At 40.3% G+C, this 26,719-nt stretch overlaps 1 pseudogene; it reads left to right on the forward strand.

The window, feature by feature from the left end:
* The first annotated feature begins 24,738 nt into the window (after positions 1 to 24,738).
* LOC145677299 (small subunit ribosomal RNA) lies at positions 24,739 to 25,939 on the forward strand (annotated as a pseudogene).
* The last annotated feature ends 780 nt before the right edge of the window (positions 25,940 to 26,719 follow it).

Consider the following 26,719-nt stretch of genomic DNA (forward strand, 5'->3'; position numbering starts at 1 on the left):
TTAAGCGTGCACGCACTGGCTTAATTGACGGCAACTGCGCCCTCCATCACCGCCACAATTTACCGTATGCTTTCTTATGTTGACTTTCATTAGTTTACTGTTATGTGCTGATTTCTTAATTTGGTTGTTTTCGCTCACAGTTGTGTACTTTCCTGATGAGGTATAAATATATATATCTTCTCTTGAGAGTGCAAAAGTGTCTTATGTGGAATGTTCCATATGCTCATAATTGCCCACTTTTTTTTTCCATTTGCTCATAATTGCCGACTTTACCTTTTCCCACTCGCTCACACTTGCCGATCTTTATTTTTTTTACACATACATAAAAGTGTTAGCAAGGGCAACATGGGTGTCATGATATGCAGGGGCTCCTCTGTATGACGGCAACTAAAGCATCCATCACCGACAAGGTTTACCTTCTCGCTCCCGTTAAACTTAAGCGTGGACGGACTAGTTTACATGACGGTAACTGCGCCCTCCATCACCGCCACAATTTACCGTATGCTTCCTTTTGTTGAATTTCAATAGTTTACAGTTATGTGGTGATTTCTTTTTCTTAATTTGGTTGTTTACGCTCACACTTGTGTACTTTTCAGATGAGGTATATATATATATATATATATATGTTCTTTTCAGAGCGCGACAAGTGTCTCATGTGGAATGTTCCATATGCTCATAATTGCCGACTTTTTTTTTCATTTGCTCATAATTGCCGACTTCACCTTTTCCCACTCGCTCACACTTGCCGATCTTTACTTCTTTTCACATACTTAAAAGTGTTAGTAAGGGGAACATGGGTCTCATGATAAGCACGGGCTCCTCTATATGACGGCAACTAAGCCATCCATCACCGACATGGTTTACCTTCTCGCTCCCGTTAAACTTAAGCGTGCACGCACTGGTTTAATTGACGGCAACTGCGCCCTCCATCACCGCCACAATTTACCGTATGCTTTCTTTTGTTGAATTTCATTAGTTTACACTTATGTGCTGATTTCTTAATTTGGTTGTTTTCGCTCACAGTTGTGTATTTTCCTGATGAGGTATATAGTGTCTTATGTGGAATGTTCCATATGCTCATAATTGCCGACTTTTTTGTTTTGCTCATAATTGCCGACTTTACCTTTTCCCACTCGCTCACACTTGCCGATCTTTATTTTTTTTTTACACATACATAAAAGTGTTAGCAAGGGGAACATGGGTCTCATGATAAGCAGGGGCTCCTCTGTATGACGGCAACTAAAGCATCCATCACCGACAAAGTTTACCTTCTCGCTCCCGTTAAACTTAAGCGTGGACGGATTAGTTTACATGACGGTAACTGCGCCCTCCATCACCGCCATAATTTACCGTATGCTTTCTTTTCTTGATCTTCATTTGCTTTCAGTTATGTGCTGTTCTCTTTTTTTTTTTTTTTTTTAATTTCCTTACTTTCGCTCACAGTTGTTGTGTAATTTCCAGACGATGTATATATATCCTCTTGAGAGTACAACAAGTGTCTTATCACACTTTTATGTTCTTTTTATTTATTTAATTCTCCCATTTGGAATATTCCATATGCTCATAATTGCTGTTTTTTTTTTTTTTTTCATTTGCTCATAATTGCCGACTTTACGTTTTCGCACTCGCTCGCACTTGCTGATCTTGACTTGTTTTCACATACATGAAAGTGTTAGCAAGTGGAACATGGGTCTCACGATAGACAGGGGTTTCTCTATATGACGGCAACTAAGCCATCCATCACCGACATGGTTTACCTTCTCGCTCCCGTTAAACTTAAGCGTGGACGGACTTGTTTACATGACGGTAACTGCGCCCTCCATCACCGCCACAATTTACTGTATGCTTTATTTTGTTGAACTTCATTAGGTTACACTTATGTGGTGATTTCGTTTTAAATTTGGTTGTTTTAGATCACAGTTGTGTGCTTTCTATCGACTCAAATTTCCAGACGATGTGTGTATCTTCTCGTGAGAGTACAACAAAGGTCTTATTTTCTTTTTAATTTTTACCACATATTTTTAAGTATGATAATGGTTTATTTATTTATTTATTTATTTATTTATTTTTGAACTTCACAGCCCTGTATTTCCATTTGGAATTTTTACCTACCTCGTCATTCATTTGCTGTGTTCTTCCCTTAGAAGTATTTAATTTTTATTAAATTATTTATTTATTTAATTTCGTTGAGAAAAATTCGTGTTCACAGAAAGAAATTATTCTTTCACTACCGAGGTGGCACACGCCAACACCGCGTTTTATCGGATTTCTGCCGTTCCTTCCCATATACTTTGCTGTTGCTATAGTGTGCACGAAGTCCCTTGAAATTTTAACCTATCTGCCACGATTATGCACCGGAGCAAAGAGATGCAATAAACCTATCTTTTCTTTCGGGGGGGGGGGGAGTTGGGTTTGTGAGAAAAACCATGGATGAATTTTTATATATATTCCGTGTCACTGCGGTTAAATATATATTCTTTACATATTTCTTTACTTTGCCATGCTTTTCCTTACTTTTCAGTGCTTTGCCATGGTTTGGGTTGAAATTTCACTTTTGTAGTTAGAACAGTTTTGTTAAAAACGTGATTTGCAATAACAACAATTTCAAACATTAGCAAAAAGTAAAAATATTGGAATTTGCATTATTTCTGTATCAGCCACCTCGTGGCTAAGCCGTTAATATATGCGCTTCTGGCGTTAGGGATCCAAGTTTTATTCCGGCAAACAGCCTGGGTCGTTCGCCTCCCGTATTAAGCCAAATTTCAACTTTCTTGCACATATTTATTACTATTATTAGTATTATTATTAAAAATGAAATTAAATGAAATCTTCAAGATTTACGTCCCACAATTATGCTGCGATCAAGGTACACCTCATGTAGAAATTGCACTATTCTGGTTTGAATAGTTTCGTTAAAATAGTGGGAGAACGTAATTTACAAAAAAAAAAAAAAAAAAAAAAAAAACATGACCACAAGTGTGAGCGAAATGTAAAAGTTTTCCAATTTACTTTCTTACTCTGTTATTGCTCACCCATTAGCACAGAATAGTATCTGGTTAAGTGACATTTATGTTGCTTTACTTCTTACCGCATTTTTTAAACCTTATAAATTGTGACGGCAAGTGTGAGCATTTTGACGGCACGTGTGAGCATTTTGACGGCAACTGTGAGCATGTTGACGGCAACTATGAGCCTTATCTGCGCAAATATGAGAGTACTAATATTATACATATTTCAATGCACAGTGTTTAGGTACAGGTAGGCTGGGAATGTCACTAATCTATCTTTCGTCAAGATAGTGGAAAAACAGAATCTGGGATGACCGTCATTCCGAATGTGAAGGAATAAACAACAGTGTTGTTGTTTGCTCTCTCCCTACATCATTGTTCATTAATTGAAGCTGGAATGGATATTAGTGATTTCTTTTCATTATTTCTATGTTTATCCCCCCCCCCACACACACACACACTGCTCTAACGATTGTCTTATTTTTACGGTGCATGCCCACACATCTTCATTTCCAATAAACCTCGTTTTAGCCGGAAAATTTTCAACCCTCCGCTACATTTTGAACTGTAATAACTTTTTTAATTATTTATTATTATTATTATTATTATTATTTTTATCATTTTTGTAAATGTGAATATAAAAATTCCTAATAACCTACTTCGATATACTGTGTTTGCATATATTCCGTTTAGAAATATTACTATTCTAGTTTTATTGGTTTTTCTATTCGTAGTGGGAAGAAAATGATTTCAATTTCTCATCTATCCTTGCAGGTAGCGTTCAAAGCCCTTGACGGCCAGTGTGGTCTGTGCTTGCAGTAATATTTTCAACCTTCTGCACCAATTTGAAGTATATTTTCCTTCATAAAATTGGAGTTACTACAATTCTTTATATCAATTCCCGTGCACAGTATTTTCATACACTTTCTGTGCAAATTGCACTATTCTGGTTTGAATAATTTCCCAAAAATAGTGTAGAAACGTAATTTCAAACAAGCTTGACCACAAGGGTGAGCGAAATGTAATGGTATTCCAATTTACATTCTCACTCTCTTATAGTTCACCCATTGACGCAGAATAGTATATAGTTAAATAAATTTTATATTGTTTTCCTTTTTATCAATATTTTTCCTCGTCTCACCTTCCACCACAGTATCCACACATCTTTGCGGCAATCGAAACCTGTCTTCGCCGACAAAATTTTAACCCTCCGGTAAAAGAGAAACTGAATTTTCTCTGTTAGTAATTTGTATATACAAACTGTTTGTACGTTGTCGCATGTACTGTGTTTAAGTACGTCTTGTGTAGAACTTTCACTATTCTAGCTTCTACGGTCTCTTTACAATTGAGAAAGAACATGATTTTGTGTTCTCCTCTACACCTGCCGGCTGCGTTCGCAGTTTTCGACGGTCAGTGTGGCCTCTGTTTGCCGTCAAATGTTCAACCTTCTGTAACATTTTAAAGTTTTATATATATATGGCGATACAACAATTCTTTTTATGAACTTCCCTGTAAAGTATGTAGGTTCACGTCTTGCAGAAATTAAATTAATCGGGTACGAATAGTTTTCTTGCAATAGTACAAAAACTTAATTTGGAATAAAAATGACCACAAGTGTGAGCAAAATGTAAAATTCTTCTTATTTACTTTCTTACTCTATTATAGGTCGCCCATTGAAAGAGTAAACTATATGGTGAAATAAAATTTATGTTGTTTTTCTTTTTATCACTATTTTTCTTCTTTTCATTTTCCCTCACAATGTCCGCACATCTTGGCGGACAGCAAAGCCTGTCTTCGCGGACAAAATTTGCGGTGCTGCTTACAAAATGCCTACGTTTGAAAAGATATATCATGTCTCAATTGTACCTGTGAATTAACAACGATATGTTATTCGGTTCATCGACATTCACATTCCAACATATCTGTCATCAGTCACTTAGCTCATCCCTTAAGTACACGCATAAAAGAGGTCCTAATTTTCATGCTCGTTCACACGAATATTCAGTTTATTTCATATTACGGAATTCCATTGAACGCTCCTTTGTAAAAAAAAAAAAAAAAAAAAAAAAAACCTCCAGGTTTTGATTCCGCTGACAGCGTTCAATTTCAACTTTAGGCTGGATTTTGAGCTCTCATGGCGATAAGCGGTTAAAGTTTTCCATGGGAGATACGTGTTCAACTTTGGGCATATTGACGGCAACCATGAACCATTATGTTGCCACCTATGAGACTTAAGTCCGCAATTATGAACGAAAAGTCGGCAACTATGAGCGTTTTGACGGCAACTGTGAGCCCTGGGTCGGCAATTATGAACAAAAGTCGGCAACTATGAGCATCATGAAAGCGAGTGTGAGCACTTTGGAAGCACCTGTGAACATTCTGAAGTCAACTGTGAGTATTTTGAAGATAAGCATGAAAAATTATGTTTTCAATTGTGAGCCCTATATTCGCAAATATGAACGAAAAGTCGGCAACTATGAGCGTTTTGACGGCAACTGTGAGCCCTGGGTCGGCAATTATGAACAAAAGTCGGCAACTATGAGCATCGTGAAAGCGAGTGTGAGCACTTTGGAAGCACCTGTGAACATTCTGAAGCCAAATGCGAGTATTTTGAAGATAAACATGAAAAATTATGTTTTCAATTGTGAGCCCTATATTCGCAAATATGAACGAAAAGTCGGCAACTATGAGCATCATGAAAGCGAGTGTGAGCACTTTGGAAGCACCTGTGAACATTCTGAAGTCAACTATGAGTATTTTGAAGATAAGCATGAAAAATTATGTTTTCAATTGTGAGCCCTATATTCGCAAATATGAACGAAAAGTCGGCAACTATGAGCGTTTTGACGGCAACTGTGAGCCATAGGTCGGCAATTATGAACAAATAGTCGGCAACTATGAGCACTTTATTGGTAAATGTGAGCATGCTGACGGCTTGAGTGAGGAAACTGACGGCAACTGTGAGCCTTTTGACAGCAACCATGAAACATTTAACTTACACTATCAACTGTATATTTCATATTATGAATGAAAGGTCGACAACTATGAGCCTTGTGAGAGCGAGTGTTAGCAATTTCAGGGTTAGTGTGAAAATTGTCAAGGCAACGGAGAGTATTTGGAAGGTAAACATAAACTACAATGTCGGCAACTTTGACCCCAATGTCCGCAATTATGAACGAAAAGTCGGCAACTATGAGCGTTTTGACGGCAAGTGTGAGCACCCTGAAAGTACGTGTGAACATTCTGAAGCCAACTGCTAGTATTTTCAAGATAAACATGAAAAATTATGTATTCAATTGTGAGCTCTATATCCGCAATTATGAACGAAAAGTCGACAACTATGAGCGTTTTGATGGCAACTGTGAGCCTTGGGTCGGCAATTATGAACAAAAAGTCGGCAACTATGAGCATCATGAAAGCGAGTGTGAGCACTTTGGAAGCACGTGTGAACATTGTGAAGCCAACTGCGAGTATTTTGAAGATAAGCATGAAAAATTATGTTTTCAACTATGAGCCCTATATCCGCAAATATGAACGAAAAGTCGGCAACTATGATCGTTTTGACGGCAAGTGTGAGGATTTTGACGGCTAGTGTGAACCTTCTCATGGTAACTGTGAGCTCTATGTCCGCAATTATGAACGAATTGTGGGCAACTATGAGCATTTTGACGGCTTGTGTGAGGATCCTCATGGCAACTTTGAGCATTTTGATCCGATGATTCCTTCCACCTACTTCGATAAAAAAAAAAAAAATGTTTTCGTACATTCTCGGTAGAGATTTCTCTTCTCTAGTTTCACTAGTTTTCTTTCTGTTGAGAAGAAGAAAAAAGAAAAGAAAAAGAAAGAAAATGGAAAGAAAGAAAAAATGAAAGAAAAGAAAAAAAAAGATATCAAATTATGTACTCTCACGGGCGGTGTTCACGTTAAGCGTGGGCTCTGTTTGCCGTCAAATTTTCAAATTTCTACAACAATTTAGAGTATCTTTTCTTGTAGAAAAGTGCAGATACAATAATTCCTTACACGTACTCGAACGCATAATATCCAGGTACACTTGTTGTAGAAATTGCACTTCTCAGTTTTGAATAGTTTCCTTATAGTAGTGCAAAAGCTTAGTTTCGAATAAAAATGACCTCAAGTGTGAGCGAAATATAAATTTACTCTAATTTACTTTCATGCTCTATTATTGTTCACCCATTGAAAGAGTAAAGTATATGATTAAATAAAATTTATGTTATTATTATTATTTTTTTTCGCTTATCACTATTTTTCTTCTTTCCACTTTTCCGCACAATGTCAACACATCTTCGTGCACAGCTACACCTCTCTTAGTCGAAAACTTTTCAAACCTTCGGTAAAAGACAAACAAAAGTTTAGTTTGGTTAGCTTGTGGCTTCGCCCACAAAGCCCCTCCTTTTGAAGGTATTTCGCCCTTGCACCTCTTATTCTCACAATTCTAGGGAATTTCAAGTTTACTTTACTATTTCAACTAATTAAAAGATAAGATTTTGGATCCCAAGAAAACGCCTATTTAAATAGCGTGGGGATTTCTTCATCCTCCTTTAGACCCCTTAAACATTAAAAATATTCACTTTTGGCAATTTTGCTGTAGCTTAGTCTGGAAAGCCTACAATTATGCTAAATTTCATCATTGCAATCCTACCACAATTAACCGAACATTTTGGCGTGCAGAAGACGTCCCATATAAATGACATGAGAAAGACTTTTCAATTCCCCATAAAACCACTCTAAAGTTGAAAATTTTTACTTTGTACTGATTTACTTAGGTAACGCTAATGAAAACGTACAAGAATACCGAATTTCTCGTTTGTGTTCCAATTACAAGTAACTAAACTTTGAGATTACAAGTCTAAATAAAGGCCCATTTAAATAACATGGGGAATTTCTTCATTTCCTCTTTAGACCTCTTAAAAGTTAAAAATATTCACTTTTGACAATTTTCCTGTTGGTTAGTCCCGACAATCTACAATCATGTCGAAATTAGTTATTGTAGCCCTACAGGAAGTGCCCAATAATTTTGGGATGTCAAAGGTGTTTCATAGAAATAACATGGGAAATTTTTTGAGTTCCGCATAAAACCACGCTAAACTTGGAAATATATATCCAACTAGGTAAGACTTACGAAAACGTACAAGTATACGGAATTTCAAAGTTTTATTAAAAGTACCTAAAATTTCAGATTATAGGTCCGCAAAACCGTCCATTTAAATAACATGGGAAATATCTTCATCGCCCCTTTAGACCAACTAAACATTCGAAATATTCACTTTTGGAAATTTTCCTGTGACTTACTCCCGAAAGGCTACAGTTTCGTCAAATATGGCCATTATAACTCTACAGGAAGTGCCTCATAATTTGCGGGTGTGAAAGGCGTCGTATACGTAAAGCCTTCGTTGCTTTTTTTTTTTCTTACCACATTTAGTAATTTTATAAATTTTGAGGACATGTAAAAGAATTTTGACGGCAAGTGTGAGCAGTTTGACGGCTAGTGTTACAACGATAAAATACAATTCGCTGTAGCCTTGGTTCCTTATTTTCTTATAATACATACGAGCCACATCAAAATAACAATGTTTCCATTACGTGGTTTCTCTCCATTTATATATATATATATATATATATATATATATATATATATATATATATATATATGTGTGTATTATTTATCTGATTGCCTGCCAACTAGATATTGAAAACCTTATTATTTTATGACATATGAATATCTTTTTTTTTGTATATTTGATAATTCTATATTTTTAACTAACTTCTTCTTCGAAATTAACCTATGTTAGTACATATAAAGAAATACTCATTGCCCAAGTACCGCTGTAGCGTGAACCATCTGACGGCAAGTGTGAGCCCATGTCCAAAATTATGAACGAAAAGTCGGCAACTATGAGCGTGTTCACGGCAACTGTGAGGCCTTGGCCGGCAATTATGAACAAAAAGTCGGCAACTATGAGCATCATGAGAACTAGTGTGAGCACTTTGAAAGCACGTGTGAACATTCTGAAGCAAACTGCGAGTATTTTCAAGATAAGCATGAAGAATTATGTTTTCAATTGTGAGCCCCATAACTGCAATTATCAACAAAAAGTCGGCAACTATGAACGAAAAGTCGGCAACTATGAGCAGCGTGAAAGCCAGTGTGAGCACCTTGAAAGCACGTGTGAACTTTCTGGAGCAAACTGCGAGTATTTTCAAGATAAGCATGAAGAATTATGTTTTCAATTGTGAGCCCCATATCCGCAATTATGAACGAAAACTAGGCAACTATGAGCGTTTTGAATGCAACTGTGAGGCCTTGGTCGGCAATTATGAACGAATGGTCGGCAACTATGAGCACTTTTTTTTTTTAATGTGAACATTCTGACGGCTTGCGTGAGGAATCTGACGGAAACTGTGAGGCTTTCGACAACAACCATGAACCATTTAACTTACACTATCAGCAGTATGTTAGATATTATGAATGAAAAGTCGGCAACTATGAGCATCGTGGAAACGAGTGTGAGCATTTTGAAAGTACGTGTGAAGATTCTGAAGGCAACTGTAAGTATTTTGAAGATGGGCACGAACGAATATGTAGGCAAATATGAGCCCTTTGTCCGCAATTATGAACGAAAAGTCGGCAACTATGAACGTTTTGACGGCAACTGTGAGGCCTTGGTCGGCAATTATGAACGAATAGTCGGCAACTATGAGCACTTTTTTTTTAATGTGAGAATTCTCACGTTTTGCGTGAGCATTGTGACAGAAACTGTGAGGCTTTTGACACCAACCGTGAACCATTTAAGTTACACTATCAGCAGTATGTTAGATATTATGAATGAAAAGTCGGCAACTATGAGCATCGTGGAAGCGAGTGTGAGCATTTTTAAAGTACGCGTGAACATTCTGAAGGCAGCTGTGTGTATTCTGAGGATGAGCATGAAACATTATGTAGGAAACTATGAGCCCTTTGTCCGCAATTATGAACAAAAAGTCGGCAACTATGAGCGTTTTGACGGCAACTGTGAGGCGTTGGTCGGCAATTATAAACATGTAGTCGGCAACTATGAGCGTTTTGACAGCAACTGTGAGGCCTTGGTCGGCAATTATGAACGAATGGTCGGCAACTATGAGCACATTTTTTTTTCTAATGTGAGGATTATCACGGCTTGTCTGAAGAATCTGGCCGCAACTGTGAGACTTTTCACAGCAACTGTGAACCATTTAACTTACACTATCAGCATTATGAATGAAAAGTCGGCAACTAAGAGCATTGTGTAAGAGAGTGTGAGCATTTTGAAACTACGTGTGAACATTCTGAAGGCAACTGTGAGTATTTTTAGGATGAGCACGAATCAGTATGTGGGCAACTATGAGCCCTTTGTCCGCAATTATGAACGAAATGTCGGCAACTATGAGCGTTTTGACGGCAACTGTGAGGAGTTGGTCGGCAATTATGAGCAAATAGTCGGCAACTATGAGCACTTTTTTTTTTTTGAATGTGAGCATTCTGACGGCTTGTGTCAAGAATCTGACCGCAACTATGAGACTTTTGACAGCAACCATCAACCATGTAACTTACACTATCAGCATTATGAATAAAAAGTCGGCAACTATGACCATCGTGGGAGCGAGTGTGAGCTTTTTGAAAGTACGTGTGAACATTCTGAAGGCAACTGTGAGTATTTTGAAGATAAGCACGAAACATTATGTAGGCAACTATGAGCCCTTTGTACGCAATTATGAACGAAAAGTCGGCAACTATGAGCGTTTTGACGGCAGCTGTGAGGAGTTGGTCGGCAATTATGAGCAAATAGTCGGCAACTATGAGCACTTTTTTTTTTTTGAATGTGAGCATTCTGATGGCTTGTGTCAAGAATCTGACCGCAACTATGAGACTTTTCACAGCAACTGTGAACCATTTAACTTACACTATCAGCATTATGAATGAAAAGTCGGCAACTAAGAGCATTGTGTAAGAGAGTGTGAGCATTTTGAAACTACGTGTGAACATTCTGAAGGCAACTGTGAGTATTTTTAGGATGAGCACGAATCAGTATGTGGGCAACTATGAGCCCTTTGTCCGCAATTATGAACGAAAAGTCGGCAACTATGAGCGTTTTGACGGCAACTGTGAGGCCTTGGTCGGCAATTATGAACGAATAGTCGGCAACTATGAGCGTTTTGACGGCAACTGTGAGGCCTTGGTCGGCAATTATGAACGAATGGTCGGCAACTATGAGCGTTTTGACGGCAAGTGTGAGGATTTTGACGGCTAGTGTGAACCTTCTCATGGTAACTGTGAGCTCTATGTCCGCAATTATGAACGAATTGTGGGCAACTATGAGCATTTTGACGGCTTGTGTGAGGATCCTCATGGCAACTTTGAGCATTTTGATCCGATGATTCCTTCCACCTACTTCGATAAAAAAAAAAAAAATGTTTTCGTACATTCTCGGTAGAGATTTCTCTTCTCTAGTTTCACTAGTTTTCTTTCTGTTGAGAAGAAGAAAAAAGAAAAGAAAAAGAAAGAAAATGGAAAGAAAGAAAAAATGAAAGAAAAGAAAAAAAAAGATATCAAATTATGTACTCTCACGGGCGGTGTTCACGTTAAGCGTGGGCTCTGTTTGCCGTCAAATTTTCAAATTTCTACAACAATTTAGAGTATCTTTTCTTGTAGAAAAGTGCAGATACAATAATTCCTTACACGTACTCGAACGCATAATATCCAGGTACACTTGTTGTAGAAATTGCACTTCTCAGTTTTGAATAGTTTCCTTATAGTAGTGCAAAAGCTTAGTTTCGAATAAAAATGACCTCAAGTGTGAGCGAAATATAAATTTACTCTAATTTACTTTCATGCTCTATTATTGTTCACCCATTGAAAGAGTAAAGTATATGATTAAATAAAATTTATGTTATTATTATTATTTTTTTTCGCTTATCACTATTTTTCTTCTTTCCATTTTTCCGCACAATGTCAACACATCTTCGTGCACAGCTACACCTCTCTTAGTCGAAAACTTTTCAAACCTTCGGTAAAAGACAAACAAAAGTTTAGTTTGGTTAGCTTGTGGCTTCGCCCACAAAGCCCCTCCTTTTGAAGGTATTTCGCCCTTGCACCTCTTATTCTCACAATTCTAGGGAATTTCAAGTTTACTTTACTATTTCAACTAATTAAAAGATAAGATTTTGGATCCCAAGAAAACGCCTATTTAAATAGCGTGGGGATTTCTTCATCCTCCTTTAGACCCCTTAAACATTAAAAATATTCACTTTTGGCAATTTTGCTGTAGCTTAGTCTGGAAAGCCTACAATTATGCTAAATTTCATCATTGCAATCCTACCACAATTAACCGAACATTTTGGCGTGCAGAAGACGTCCCATATAAATGACATGAGAAAGACTTTTCAATTCCCCATAAAACCACTCTAAAGTTGAAAATTTTTACTTTGTACTGATTTACTTAGGTAACGCTAATGAAAACGTACAAGAATACCGAATTTCTCGTTTGTGTTCCAATTACAAGTAACTAAACTTTGAGATTACAAGTCTAAATAAAGGCCCATTTAAATAACATGGGGAATTTCTTCATTTCCTCTTTAGACCTCTTAAAAGTTAAAAATATTCACTTTTGACAATTTTCCTGTTGGTTAGTCCCGACAATCTACAATCATGTCGAAATTAGTTATTGTAGCCCTACAGGAAGTGCCCAATAATTTTGGGATGTCAAAGGTGTTTCATAGAAATAACATGGGAAATTTTTTGAGTTCCGCATAAAACCACGCTAAACTTGGAAATATATATCCAACTAGGTAAGACTTACGAAAACGTACAAGTATACGGAATTTCAAAGTTTTATTAAAAGTACCTAAAATTTCAGATTATAGGTCCGCAAAACCGTCCATTTAAATAACATGGGAAATATCTTCATCGCCCCTTTAGACCAACTAAACATTCGAAATATTCACTTTTGGAAATTTTCCTGTGACTTACTCCCGAAAGGCTACAGTTTCGTCAAATATGGCCATTATAACTCTACAGGAAGTGCCTCATAATTTGCGGGTGTGAAAGGCGTCGTATACGTAAAGCCTTCGTTGCTTTTTTTTTTTCTTACCACATTTAGTAATTTTATAAATTTTGAGGACATGTATAAGAATTTTGACGGCAAGTGTGAGCAGTTTGACGGCTAGTGTTACAACGATAAAATACAATTCGCTGTAGCCTTGGTTCCTTATTTTCTTATAATACATACGAGCCACATCAAAATAACAATGTTTCCATTACGTGGTTTCTCTCCATTATATATATATATATATATATATATATATATATATATATATATATATATATGTATTATTTATCTGATTGCCTGCCAACTAGATATTGAAAACCTTATTATTTTATGACATATGAATATCTTTTTTTTTTGTATATTTGATAATTCTATATTTTTAACTAACTTCTTCTTCGAAATTAACCTATGTTAGTACATATAAAGAAATACTCATTGCCCAAGTACCGCTGTAGCGTGAACCATCTGACGGCAAGTGTGAGCCCATGTCCAAAATTATGAACGAAAAGTCGGCAACTATGAGCGTGTTCACGGCAACTGTGAGGCCTTGGCCGGCAATTATGAACAAAAAGTCGGCAACTATGAGCATCATGAGAACTAGTGTGAGCACTTTGAAAGCACGTGTGAACATTCTGAAGCAAACTGCGAGTATTTTCAAGATAAGCATGAAGAATTATGTTTTCAATTGTGAGCCCCATAACTGCAATTATCAACAAAAAGTCGGCAACTATGAACGAAAAGTCGGCAACTATGAGCAGCGTGAAAGCCAGTGTGAGCACCTTGAAAGCACGTGTGAACTTTCTGGAGCAAACTGCGAGTATTTTCAACATAAGCATGAAGAATTATGTTTTCAATTGTGAGCCCCATATCCGCAATTATGAACGAAAACTAGGCAACTATGAGCGTTTTGAATGCAACTGTGAGGCCTTGGTCGGCAATTATGAACGAATGGTCGGCAACTATGAGCACTTTTTTTTTTTAATGTGAACATTCTGACGGCTTGCGTGAGGAATCTGACGGAAACTGTGAGGCTTTCGACAACAACCATGAACCATTTAACTTACACTATCAGCAGTATGTTAGATATTATGAATGAAAAGTCGGCAACTATGAGCATCGTGGAAACGAGTGTGAGCATTTTGAAAGTACGTGTGAAGATTCTGAAGGCAACTGTAAGTATTTTGAAGATGGGCACGAACGAATATGTAGGCAAATATGAGCCCTTTGTCCGCAATTATGAACGAAAAGTCGGCAACTATGAACGTTTTGACGGCAACTGTGAGGCCTTGGTCGGCAATTATGAACGAATAGTCGGCAACTATGAGCACTTTTTTTTAATGTGAGAATTCTCACGTTTTGCGTGAGCATTGTGACAGAAACTGTGAGGCTTTTGACACCAACCGTGAACCATTTAAGTTACACTATCAGCAGTATGTTAGATATTATGAATGAAAAGTCGGCAACTATGAGCATCGTGGAAGCGAGTGTGAGCATTTTTAAAGTACGCGTGAACATTCTGAAGGCAGCTGTGTGTATTCTGAGGATGAGCATGAAACATTATGTAGGAAACTATGAGCCCTTTGTCCGCAATTATGAACAAAAAGTCGGCAACTATGAGCGTTTTGACGGCAACTGTGAGGCGTTGGTCGGCAATTATAAACATGTAGTCGGCAACTATGAGCGTTTTGACAGCAACTGTGAGGCCTTGGTCGGCAATTATGAACGAATGGTCGGCAACTATGAGCACATTTTTTTTTCTAATGTGAGGATTATCACGGCTTGTCTGAAGAATCTGGCCGCAACTGTGAGACTTTTCACAGCAACTGTGAACCATTTAACTTACACTATCAGCATTATGAATGAAAAGTCGGCAACTAAGAGCATTGTGTAAGAGAGTGTGAGCATTTTGAAACTACGTGTGAACATTCTGAAGGCAACTGTGAGTATTTTTAGGATGAGCACGAATCAGTATGTGGGCAACTATGAGCCCTTTGTCCGCAATTATGAACGAAATGTCGGCAACTATGAGCGTTTTGACGGCAACTGTGAGGAGTTGGTCGGCAATTATGAGCAAATAGTCGGCAACTATGAGCACTTTTTTTTTTTTTGAATGTGAGCATTCTGACGGCTTGTGTCAAGAATCTGACCGCAACTATGAGACTTTTGACAGCAACCATCAACCATGTAACTTACACTATCAGCATTATGAATAAAAAGTCGGCAACTATGACCATCGTGGGAGCGAGTGTGAGCTTTTTGAAAGTACGTGTGAACATTCTGAAGGCAACTGTGAGTATTTTGAAGATAAGCACGAAACATTATGTAGGCAACTATGAGCCCTTTGTACGCAATTATGAACGAAAAGTCGGCAACTATGAGCGTTTTGACGGCAACTGTGAGGAGTTGGTCGGCAATTATGAGCAAATAGTCGGCAACTATGAGCACTTTTTTTTTTGAATGTGAGCATTCTGACGGCTTGTGTCAAGAATCTGACCGCAACTATGAGACTTTTCACAGCAACTGTGAACCATTTAACTTACACTATCAGCATTATGAATGAAAAGTCGGCAACTAAGAGCATTGTGTAAGAGAGTGTGAGCATTTTGAAACTACGTGTGAACATTCTGAAGGCAACTGTGAGTATTTTTAGGATGAGCACGAATCAGTATGTGGGCAACTATGAGCCCTTTGTCCGCAATTATGAACGAAAAGTCGGCAACTATGAGCGTTTTGACGGCAACTGTGAGGCCTTGGTCGGCAATTATGAACGAATAGTCGGCAACTATGAGCACTTTTTTTTTTTAATGTGAGAATTCTTACGTTTTGCGTGAGCATTGTGACAGAAATTGTGAGGCTTCTGACACCAACCATGAACCACTTAAGTTACACAATCAGCAGTATGTTAGATATTATGAATGAAAAGTCGGCAACTATGAGCATCGTGGAAGCGAATGTGAGCATTTTGAAACTACGTGTGAACATTCTGAAGGCAACTATGAGTATTTTGAAAATGAGCTGGAACCATTAAGTAGGCAACTATGAGCCCTTTGTACGCAATTATGAAGGAAAAGTCGGCAACTATGAACGTTTTGACGGCAACTGTGAGGCCTTGGTCGGCAATAATGAACGAATAGTCGGCAACTATGAACGTTTTGACGGCAACTGTGAGGCCTTCGTCGGCAATTATGAACGAAAAGTCGGCAACTATGAGCGTTTTGACGGCAACTGTGAGGCTTTGGTCGGCAATTATGAACGAATAGTCGGCAACTATGAGCGTTTTGACGGCAACTGTGAGGCCTTGGTCGGCAATTATGAACGAATGGTCGGCAACTATGAGCGTTTTGACGGCAACTGTGAGGCCTTGGTCGGCAATTATGAACGAAAAGTCGCCAACTATGAGCGTTTTGATGGCAACTGTGAGGCCTTGGTCGGCAATTATGAACGAATGGTCGGCAACTATGAGCACTTTTTTTCTTAATGTGAGCATTCTGACGGCTTATGCAAATAATGTGACGGGAACTGTGAGCCTTTTGATAGCAACCATGATCCATTTAACTTACACTATCAGCAGTATGTTAGATATTATGAATGAAAAGTCGGCAACTATGAGCATCGTGGAAGCGAATGTGAGCATTTTGAAACTACGTGTGAACATTCTGAAGGCAACTATGAGTATTTTGAAGATGAGCTGGGACCATTAAGTAGGCAACTATGAGCCCTTTGTACGCAATTATGAACGAAAAGTCGGCAACTATGAGCGTTTTGACGGCAACAGTGAGGAGTTGGTCGGCAATTATGAGCAAATAGTCGGCAACTATGAGCCCTTTTTTTTTTTTGAATGTGAGCATTCTGACGGCTTGTGTCAAGAATCTGACCGCAACTATGAGACTTTTGACAGCAACCATCAACCATGTAACTTACACTATCAGCATTATGAATAAAAAGTCGGCAACTATGACCATCGTGGGAGCGAGTGTGAGCTTTTTGAAAGTACGTGTGAACATTCTGAAGGCAACTGTGAGTATTTTGAAGATAAGCACGAAACATTATGTAGGCAACTATGAGCCCTTTGTACGCAATTATGAACGAAAAGTCGGCAACTATGAGCGTTTTGACGGCAACTGTGAGGAGTTGGTCGGCAATTATGAGCAAATAGTCGGCAACTATGAGCACTTTTTTTTTTGAATGTGAGCATTCTGACGGCTTGTGTCAAGAATCTGACCGCAACTATGAGACTTTTGACAGCAACCATCAACCATTTAACTTACACTATCAGCAATATGTTAGATATTATGAATGAAAAGTCAGCAACTATGAGCATCATGGAAGCGAGTGTGAGCATTTTGAAATTACGTTTGAACATTCTGAAGGCAACTGTGAGTATTTTGAAGATGAGCACGAACCATTATGTAGGCAACTATGAGCCCTTTGTACGCAATTATGAACAAAAAGTCGGCAACTATGAGCGTTTTGACGGCAACTGTGAGGCCTTGGTCGGCAATTATGAACGAATGGTCGGCAACTATGAGCACTTTTTTTCTTAATGTGAGCATTCTGACGGCTTGTGCAAATAATGTGACGGGAACTGTGAGCCTTTTGATAGCAACCATGATCCATTTAACTTACACTATCAGCAGTATGTTAGATATTATGAATGAAAAGTCGGCAACTATGAGCATCGTGGAAGCGAATGTGAGCATTTTGAAACTACGTGTGAACATTCTGAAGGCAACTATGAGTATTTTGAAGATGAGCTGGAACCATTAAGTAGGCAACTATGAGCCCTTTGTACGCAATTATGAAGGAAAAGTCGGCAACTATGAACGTTTTGACGGCAACTGTGAGGCCTTGGTCGGCAATTATGAACGAATAGTCGGCAACTATGAACGTTTTGACGGCAACTGTGAGGCTTTCGTCGGCAATTATGAACGAAAAGTCGGCAACTATGAGCGTTTTGACGGCAACTGTGAGGCTTTGGTCGGCAATTATGAACGAATAGTCGGCAACTATGAGCGTTTTGACGGCAACTGTGAGGCCTTGGTCGGCAATTATGAACGAATGGTCGGCAACTATGAGCGTTTTGACGGCAACTGTGAGGCCTTGGTCGGCAATTATGAACGAAAAGTCGCCAACTATGAGCGTTTTGATGGCAACTGTGAGGCCTTGGTCGGCAATTATGAACGAATGGTCGGCAACTATGAGCACTTTTTTTCTTAATGTGAGCATTCTGACGGCTTGTGCAAATAATGTGACGGGAACTGTGAGCCTTTTGATAGCAACCATGATCCATTTAACTTACACTATCAGCAGTATGTTAGATATTATGAATGAAAAGTCGGCAACTATGAGCATCGTGGAAGCGAATGTGAGCATTTTGAAACTACGTGTGAACATTCTGAAGGCAACTATGAGTATTTTGAAGATGAGCTGGAACCATTAATTAGGCAACTATGAGCCCTTTGTACGAAATTATGAAGGAAAAGTCGGCAACTATGAACGTTTTGACGGCAACTGTGAGGCCTTCGTCGGCAATTATGAACGAAAAATCGGCAACTATGAGCGTTTTGACGGCAACTGTGAGGCCTTGGTCGGCAACTATGAGCACTCTTTTTTTAAAATTTGAGCATTATGACGGCTTGTGTGAAAAATTTGACCGCAACTGTGAGACTTTTGACAGCAACCATGAACCATTTAACTTACATTATCAGTATTATGAATTAAAAGTCGGCAACTATGAGCATCGTGTAAGCGAGTGTGAGCATTTTGAAAGTACGTGTGAACATTCTGAAGGCAACTGTGATTATTTTGAAGATGAGCACGAACGAGTATGTGATTAACTATGAGCCCATTGTCCGCAATTATCAACGAAAAGTCGGCAACTATGAGCGTTTTGACGGCAACTGTGAGGCCTATGTCCGCAATTATGAACAAATAGTCGGCAACTATGAACGCTTTGACGGCAAGTGTGAGCATTGTGACGCCTTTTGTGACGATTCTGACGGCAACTGTGAGCCATTAGTCGGGAACTATAAACTTTTATGTCGGGGACTATGAATGAAAAGTCGGCAACTATGAGCGTTTTGACGGCAACTGTGAGGCATTGGTCGGCAATTATGAGCGAGTAGTCGGCAACTATGAGCGTTTTGACGGCAACTGTGAGGCCTTAGTCGGCAATTATGAACGAATAGTCGGCAACTGTGAGGCCTTGGTCGGCAATTATGAACGAATGGTCGCCAACTATGAGCACTTTTTTTCTTAATGTGAGCATTCTGACGGCTTGTGCAAATAATGTGACGGCAACTGTGAGCCTTTTGATAGCAACCATGAACCATTTAACTTACACTATCAGGAGTATGTTAGATATTATGAATGAAAAGTCGGCAACTATGAGCATCGTGGAAGCGAATGTGAGCATTTTGAAACTACGTGTGAACATTCTGAAGGCAATTATGAATATTTTGAAGATGAGCTGGAACCATTAAGTAGGCAACTATGAGCCCTTTGTACGCAATTATGAACGAAAAGTCGGCAACTGTGAGCGTTTTGACGGCAACTGTGAGGCATTGGTCGGCAATTATGAACGAATAGTCGGCAACTATGAACGTTTCGACGGCAATTGTGAGGCCTTGGTCGGCAATTATGAACGAAAAGTCGGCAACTATGAGCGTTTTGACGGCAACTGTGAGGCCTTGGTCGGCAACTATGAGCACTTTTTTTTTAATGTGAGCATTATGACGGCTTTTGTGAAAAATCTGACCGCAACTGTGAAACTTTTGAGAGCAACCATGAACCCTTTAACTTACATTATCAGCATTATGAATTAAAAGTCGGCAACTATGAGCATCGTGTAAGCGAGTGTGAGCATTTTGAAATTACGTGTGAACAGTCTGAAGGCAACTGTGTTTATTTTGAAGATGAGCACGAACCAGTATGTGATTAACTATGAGCCCATTGTCCGGAATTATCAACGAAAATTCGGCAACTATGAGCGTTTTGACGGCAACTGTGAGGCCTATGTCCGCAATTATGAACACATAGTCGGCAACTATGAGCGCTTTGACGGCAAGTGTGAGCATTGTGACGCCTTTTGTGACGATTCTGACGGCAACTGTGAGCCATTAGTCGGGAACTATAAACTTTTATGTCGGGGACTATGAATGAAAAGTCGGCAACTATGAGCACTCTGACGGCAAGTGTGAGCAATTTGACGTCTACTGTGAGGATTCTGACGGCAACTGTGAGCTATTTGAGTGGAACTATTAAGCATTGTGTGTGCAACTTTGAACGCTCTGAGGGGTTTCCTGAACATGTTGACAGCATGTATGAACCACATTTCGGGAACAGTGGGCAATCTGACGGGAACTGTGAACATTGTTGTTGGCGACTTTTCACCCAGCATAACGTTAGAATATGACGGCAACCGTGGCTTCGTTTGCCGTCATTTTTGACATTCTGTGATTTTTCGTGACTGGTGTGCAATCGAGAGGAATCGCTACATTATAGGGATTAGGGTACAGAAGCAGCCCCGTTTACACTTTGTTAAGTCCTGGCTTGAAATTGTTCTATGAGGTTGTAATTAACATGAGTTTGACCTAATTCATGTTTTTGGATTGTTCTTTACATTAATTTTGTAACCCGAGCGCGAAAAGCAGCCCTTTTCGTAGAGAACTTTTTACCCAGCATAACCTTTGAGTATGGCGGCAACTGTGGCTTCGTTTGCCGTCATTTTTGAGATTCCGTGATTTTCGTGACTGGTGTCCGATCGAGAGGAATCTCATCACTATAGGAGGTATGGTAGTGGGCAATCCTGCTATATACTTAGGTTAGGTTAGGCTGGCTTATACTTTCAATTTGTTCCCAGAAGTTAGGAGAGTGTAAAAGTTGTTAAGTTTTGAGTGTCGTATTCTGTAACGGTTTATATATATACTGGATGTCAAATCACGTTTTCCCACCCTTGCGTGGGATGTATACGGCAACCGTGGCTGCATTCGCCGTCATGGTCAAAACGAGGCTGCGCAACGCCGGCAATTTCAAGACAGGTGTAGTATCGAGAGGAATCTCTACACTATAGGAGGTAGGGTAGTGAACAAGCCTTCTATATAAACATTCCCTTTAAATTGTTCACGGAGGTTGGAGAGACCGCTAATGGTATTGCTTTCTAAATGAGGCTTACTTTTTTCTCTCCGCGGCCTAGTCTGTCGAGAAATCTTGACTTCTGGCCACAGACAGAAAGCTAGTCTTCGCAGGAGGCGGAAATGGCTAAATTGGGAAGGGAAGCCACAGGCTGGTTGGTTTCTTTATGGGAGTCTAAACGCACTATCGCTGTTGATGTTGGTTAATTTTGAAGGCGGACTAATATCGGCGGATGGTAGTGTAGGCTCAAAAGGAATTTTATCAGCCGCAGGCAAGAACCCTGGGATGCTATTCACGGGCGTCCTAGCCGGTCAAGGTGTAGAGGAGGTTGCAAACCCTGTTGCTGCCTGGGAGGAATGCTTCATAGAAATGTGCGTCCATGGGCGGACCTATGAAAGGGCATGCAGTGCGGGTTTGCCAGCACGCCTAATGTTGTCCAAAGACTTCCTCGTATTTTGACAAAGAATGTCAGAAACCTTGGTCGGACGGCTGTTTCTAAGAGGGCACGTGGCGATGGGGAATGTGTGAGGTAGGCTCTCATACGGAAGTACCTGTCGTTTACGGGAAGGAGACAATCCTTCTTAACCCGAGGCCTAGCCTGTCGATCACGCCTTCGGGCAATTGACTTCTGGCCGATGCCGCTTTGTGCGGTTGCTGAATGCGAAGAATACTTGAACGGAAGCTACTGTCACACCCAGAGGACACGAGTAAGACTTATATCACTGGAGCAGGAGCCTAAATGTGCTTTTGTGGGTAGCCATACGGCCAGTTCTAACGTGTGCGAGGCCCCACGAGAGTAGGCTTATTCTGGTGGATGAGAAGTCTTTTAATATTTGCTCTGTCGGGTGAACGGAAGCCACAGTCATCCGTAGGACACGAGTAGACTTATTTCACTGGAGCAGGAGTCTAAATGTGCTTTTGTGGGCAACCTTACGGCCAGTTCTAACGGGAGCCAGGCCCCACAAGAGTAGGCTTATTCCGGTGGAGAAGGAGTCTTTAAAATTTGCTGTGTCGGGTGAACGGCTATATTTGAACGGAAGCCACAGTCATCCGTAGGACACGAGTAGACTTATTTCACTGGAGCAGGAGTCTAAATGTGCTTTTGTGGGCAACCTTACGGCCAGTTCTAACGGGAGCCAGGCCCCACAAGAGTAGGCTTATTCCGGTGGAGAAGGAGTCTTTAAAATTTGCTGTGTCGGGTGAACGGCTATATTTGAACGGAAGCCACAGTCATCCGTAGGACACGAGTAGACTTATTTCACTGGAGCAGGAGTCTAAATGTGCTTTTGTGGGCAACCTTACGGCCAGTTCTAACGGGAGCCAGGCCCCACAAGAGTAGGCTTATTCCGGTGGAGAAGGAGTCTTTAAAATTTGCTGTGTCGGGTGAACGGCTATATTTGAACGGAAGCCACAGTCATCCGTAGGACACGAGTAGACTTATTTCACTGGAGCAGGAGTCTAAATGTGCTTTTGTGGGCAACCTTACGGCCAGTTCTAACGGGAGCCAGGCCCCACAAGAGTAGGCTTATTCCGGTGGAGAAGAAGTCTTTAAAATTTGCTGTGTCGGGTGAACGGCTATATTTGAACGGAAGCCACAGTCATCCGTAGGACACAAGTAGACTTATTTCACTGGAGCAGAAGTCTAAACGTGCTTTTGTGGGCAACCTTACGGCCAGTTCTAACGGGAGCCAGGCCCCACGAGAGTAGGCTTACTCCGGATGAGAAGGAGTCTTTAAAATTTGCTGTGTCGGGTGACCGGCTATGAAACCTTTGTGAGGACTTGTCTCCTCGTTTCCACAGCATTTCCGCGCCTGTAAGTTGCGGAAGGTAGCATGCTATGCTTGAAGAACTGTCATCCGTTTAAGGACAGGAGTAGACTAATTCCATTGAGGCAGGAGTCTAATATGCTTTTGTGCACAGCCATACGGCCAGTCCTAACGGGAGCAAGGCTCGCAAAAGTAGGCTTTATTTCAATGGACCAGAAGTCTTTAATATTGCTCTGTCGGGATTGTCAGTTCAAACGGGAGCAGTTTCTGCACGCTACAAACCGCTGACGAGATCTTTCTCGTGTCAATGTGATTCCCTAGCCTGGGCCGGCGCAAGGCTGGCTGGCGAACAAGGTAATTGGGCCTCTGGGTTTCATACACACGAGGTGTCTCAGATGCGTTTAGGGTGAACAGGAATAATCCGTGCAATTCTCTAGCCTGGGCCGGCGCAAGGCTGGCTGGCGAACAAGGTAATTGGGCCTCTGAGTTTTGCATTTCGGAGTTTCCTTAATTCCGGGAGGAGCCACAAAGAAGAGTCCTGAGAGTTTCTCGTGTCCATGCAATTCTCTAGCCTGGGCCGGCGCAAGGCTGGCTGGCGAACAAGGTAATTGGGCCTCTGAGTTTTGTACACACGAGTGGTCTTAGGATCCTTCGGGCTCAACAGGGATTGTTGGAGAAAGTCTCTAGCCTGGGCCGGCGCAAGGCTGGCTGGCGAACAAGGTAATTGGGCCTCTGAGTCTTTATTCCCAGTTTCCTTAGTTCCCGGGTTAGGTTCACCTGTTAAATCGGAGGAGTCCGATTTATGTGTAAAGATAATGCCAGAGTGAAGGGAGCCAGATTTCACTTGAAGGAGCAAGAGCCAGTGTGGTTAAGAAGTGAGCCGTTTTGTACTCTTAAGGAGGGATGCCGATTGACTTTGAACGGGCTGTCCTCGCTTTAGAGTTTGGGCCAGTTGACGGGAGCTTACTTGTCCTTCTTGAGAATGAGGCCAGATAGCATGTCCTTTCTAGCTTACAAAGGCTTATGCGGAGCATTGTTTTTTGTAAGTGACTTTTTATTCTCCATGTGGCATTTAAGTACCGATTTTCCTTAAGTTAAGGACGGTATAGACTCATCGCCAGTTTGAGCGTGTATCACTTGTCGAACGGAAGCCACTGTCATCCAAGGACACTAGTAGACTTATATTTCACTGGAGCAGGAGTCTAAATGTGCTTTTGTGGGTACCCTTACGGCCAGTTCTAACGGGAGCCAGGCCCCACAAAAGTAGGCTTATTCCGGTGGAAAAAGGAGTCTTTAAAATTTGCTGTGTCGGGTGAACGGCTATATGTAAACGGAAGCCACAGTCATCCGTAGGACATGAGTAGACTTATTTCGCTGGAGGAGGAGTCTAAATGTGCTTTTGTGGGTACCCTTACGGCCAGTTCTAACGGGAGCCAGGCCCCACAAAGGTAGGCTTATTCTGGCGGAAGAGGAGTCTTTAAAATTGCTCTGTCGGATGTACCGGCAACGTGTGGAAGGAAGCTGTTGTAACCCAAGGATACAAGTAGGCTTGTTCCATTGGATTGGGAGTCTAATATGCTCTTGGCGGCTGTCACACGGCCAGTATTAACGGGAGCTAGTCACCGCAAGAGTAGGCTTATTCCAGCGGAACAGAAGTCTAAAATGCTTGGTCGGGTGTAGCTTTCCTATCCTTTGTTAGAACGCTGTGTTGGTTGTGTCCAACACTTTCCGGCTTTTTAGTCGGTCAATTCCCTGGTTGATCCTGCCAGTAGTCATATGCTTGTCTCAAAGATTAAGCCATGCATGTCTCAGTGCAAGCCAAAACAAGGTGAAACCGCGAATGGCTCATTAAATCAGTTATGGTTCCTTAGATCGTACCTATCCTACTTGGATAACTGTGGTAATTCTAGAGCTAATACATGCAACTAGAATCCCGCCCAGCAATGGAAGGGATGCTTTTATTAGATTAAAACCAATCGGTCGGTTCGTCCGTCCGAAACCTTGGTGACTCTGAATAACTTTGGGCTGATCGCACGGTCTCTGTACCGGCGACGCATCTTTCAAATGTCTGCCTTATCAACTGTCGATGGTAGGTTCTGCGCCTACCATGGTTGTTACGGGTAACGGGGAATCAGGGTTCGATTCCGGAGAGGGAGCCTGAGAAACGGCTACCACATCCAAGGAAGGCAGCAGGCGCGCAAATTACCCACTCCCGGCACGGGGAGGTAGTGACGAAAAATAACGATACGGGACTCATCCGAGGCCCCGTAATCGGAATGAATACACTTTAAATCCTTTAATGAGAATCTATCGGAGGGCAAGTCTGGTGCCAGCCGCCGCGGTAATTCCAGCTCCGATAGCGTATATTAAAGTTGTTGCGGTTAAAAAGCTCGTAGTTGGATCTGGGTCTCGGACGATCGGTTCGCCGCCCGGCGTTTAACTGATCGTTCCGGACGTCCTGCCGGTTTTTCCTTTCTCGGTGCTCTTCATTGAGTGTCTTGATTGGCCGGCACGTTTACTTTGAACAAATTAGAGTGCTCAAAGCAGGCCGTGTCGCCTGAATGTTCGGTGCATGGAATAATGGAATAGGACCTCGGTTCTATTTTGTTGGTTTTCGGAACTCGAGGTAATGATTAATAGGGACAGACGGGGGCATTAGTATTGCGACGTTAGAGGTGAAATTCTTGGATCGTCGCAAGACTAACCGATGCGAAAGCATTTGCCAAGAATGTTTTCATTAATCAAGAACGAAAGTTAGAGGTTCGAAGGCGATCAGATACCGCCCTAGTTCTAACCATAAACGATGCCAGCCAGCAATCCGCCGAAGTTCCTCCAATGACTCGGCGGGCGGCTTCCGGGAAACCAAAGCTTTTGGGTTCCGGGGGAAGTATGGTTGCAAAGCTGAATGTCAAGCTTAAAAAAAGATTCCCCATAGGGTAGGAGTTCAACATTCAGTGTACAACCCCTCCACCCCATTTATTAAAAATTAAAAATATGATACATACATCCATAAATACAAAAAAAAATTTACAATTCTAAAATAACAGGATTAAAAAAAATAAAAAAATATTAATACACCAAACATAATCTCACATATATCTTACAAAGATTTACAAATCTAGAATCATAAAATAATATAAATAATAAATCATAGTGTAAAATCATATTTAAAAAAACTAACCAAACAAAACACAACCACTTTTTTTTTCTCTTCTACATATTTTCCTTACATTTGTCTTCATTACCATTATTACTCTTTTTTCCTTTTCCTATTTCTTTTTTTTATTCTTTTTTTCCTTTTTTTCCCCTCTTCCTTTTCTTTCCTACATTCCCCTATTATCATTTTTCCCTTTTAATTTTCCTTCCAAAAATTACAAAATTTATAATAAAATACAAATTATAAAATAATAAGAAAATGTTCCACAAAACAGCAGAAAAAATTAAATAAATAAAAAAAATTAAATATTAAGAAAAACAACTTGAACCGCTTGACATCAGCAACAATCCTAACAACACATTAAAATCTATTAAAAATAGTCCATATGGCTATTAAGCATTTCTATACTTGATTTCATAATATTATAAATAATTCTATTTAACAAAAATTTCGGTAATTCTAATTTCTTTAATACCTTTTTCGTTTCAACTGGAATACCACCCCGGGATCCAAATACTAACGGTACCACTTCAAACTTTTTTTTATCTTTAAACATTCCTTGTAACTTCTCAT

The sequence above is a fragment of the Thermobia domestica genome, unplaced genomic scaffold, assembly GCF_964235325.1.
Source record: "Thermobia domestica unplaced genomic scaffold, izTheDome1.hap1.1 HAP1_SCAFFOLD_735, whole genome shotgun sequence".
Lineage (NCBI taxonomy): Eukaryota > Metazoa > Arthropoda > Insecta > Zygentoma > Lepismatidae > Thermobia > Thermobia domestica.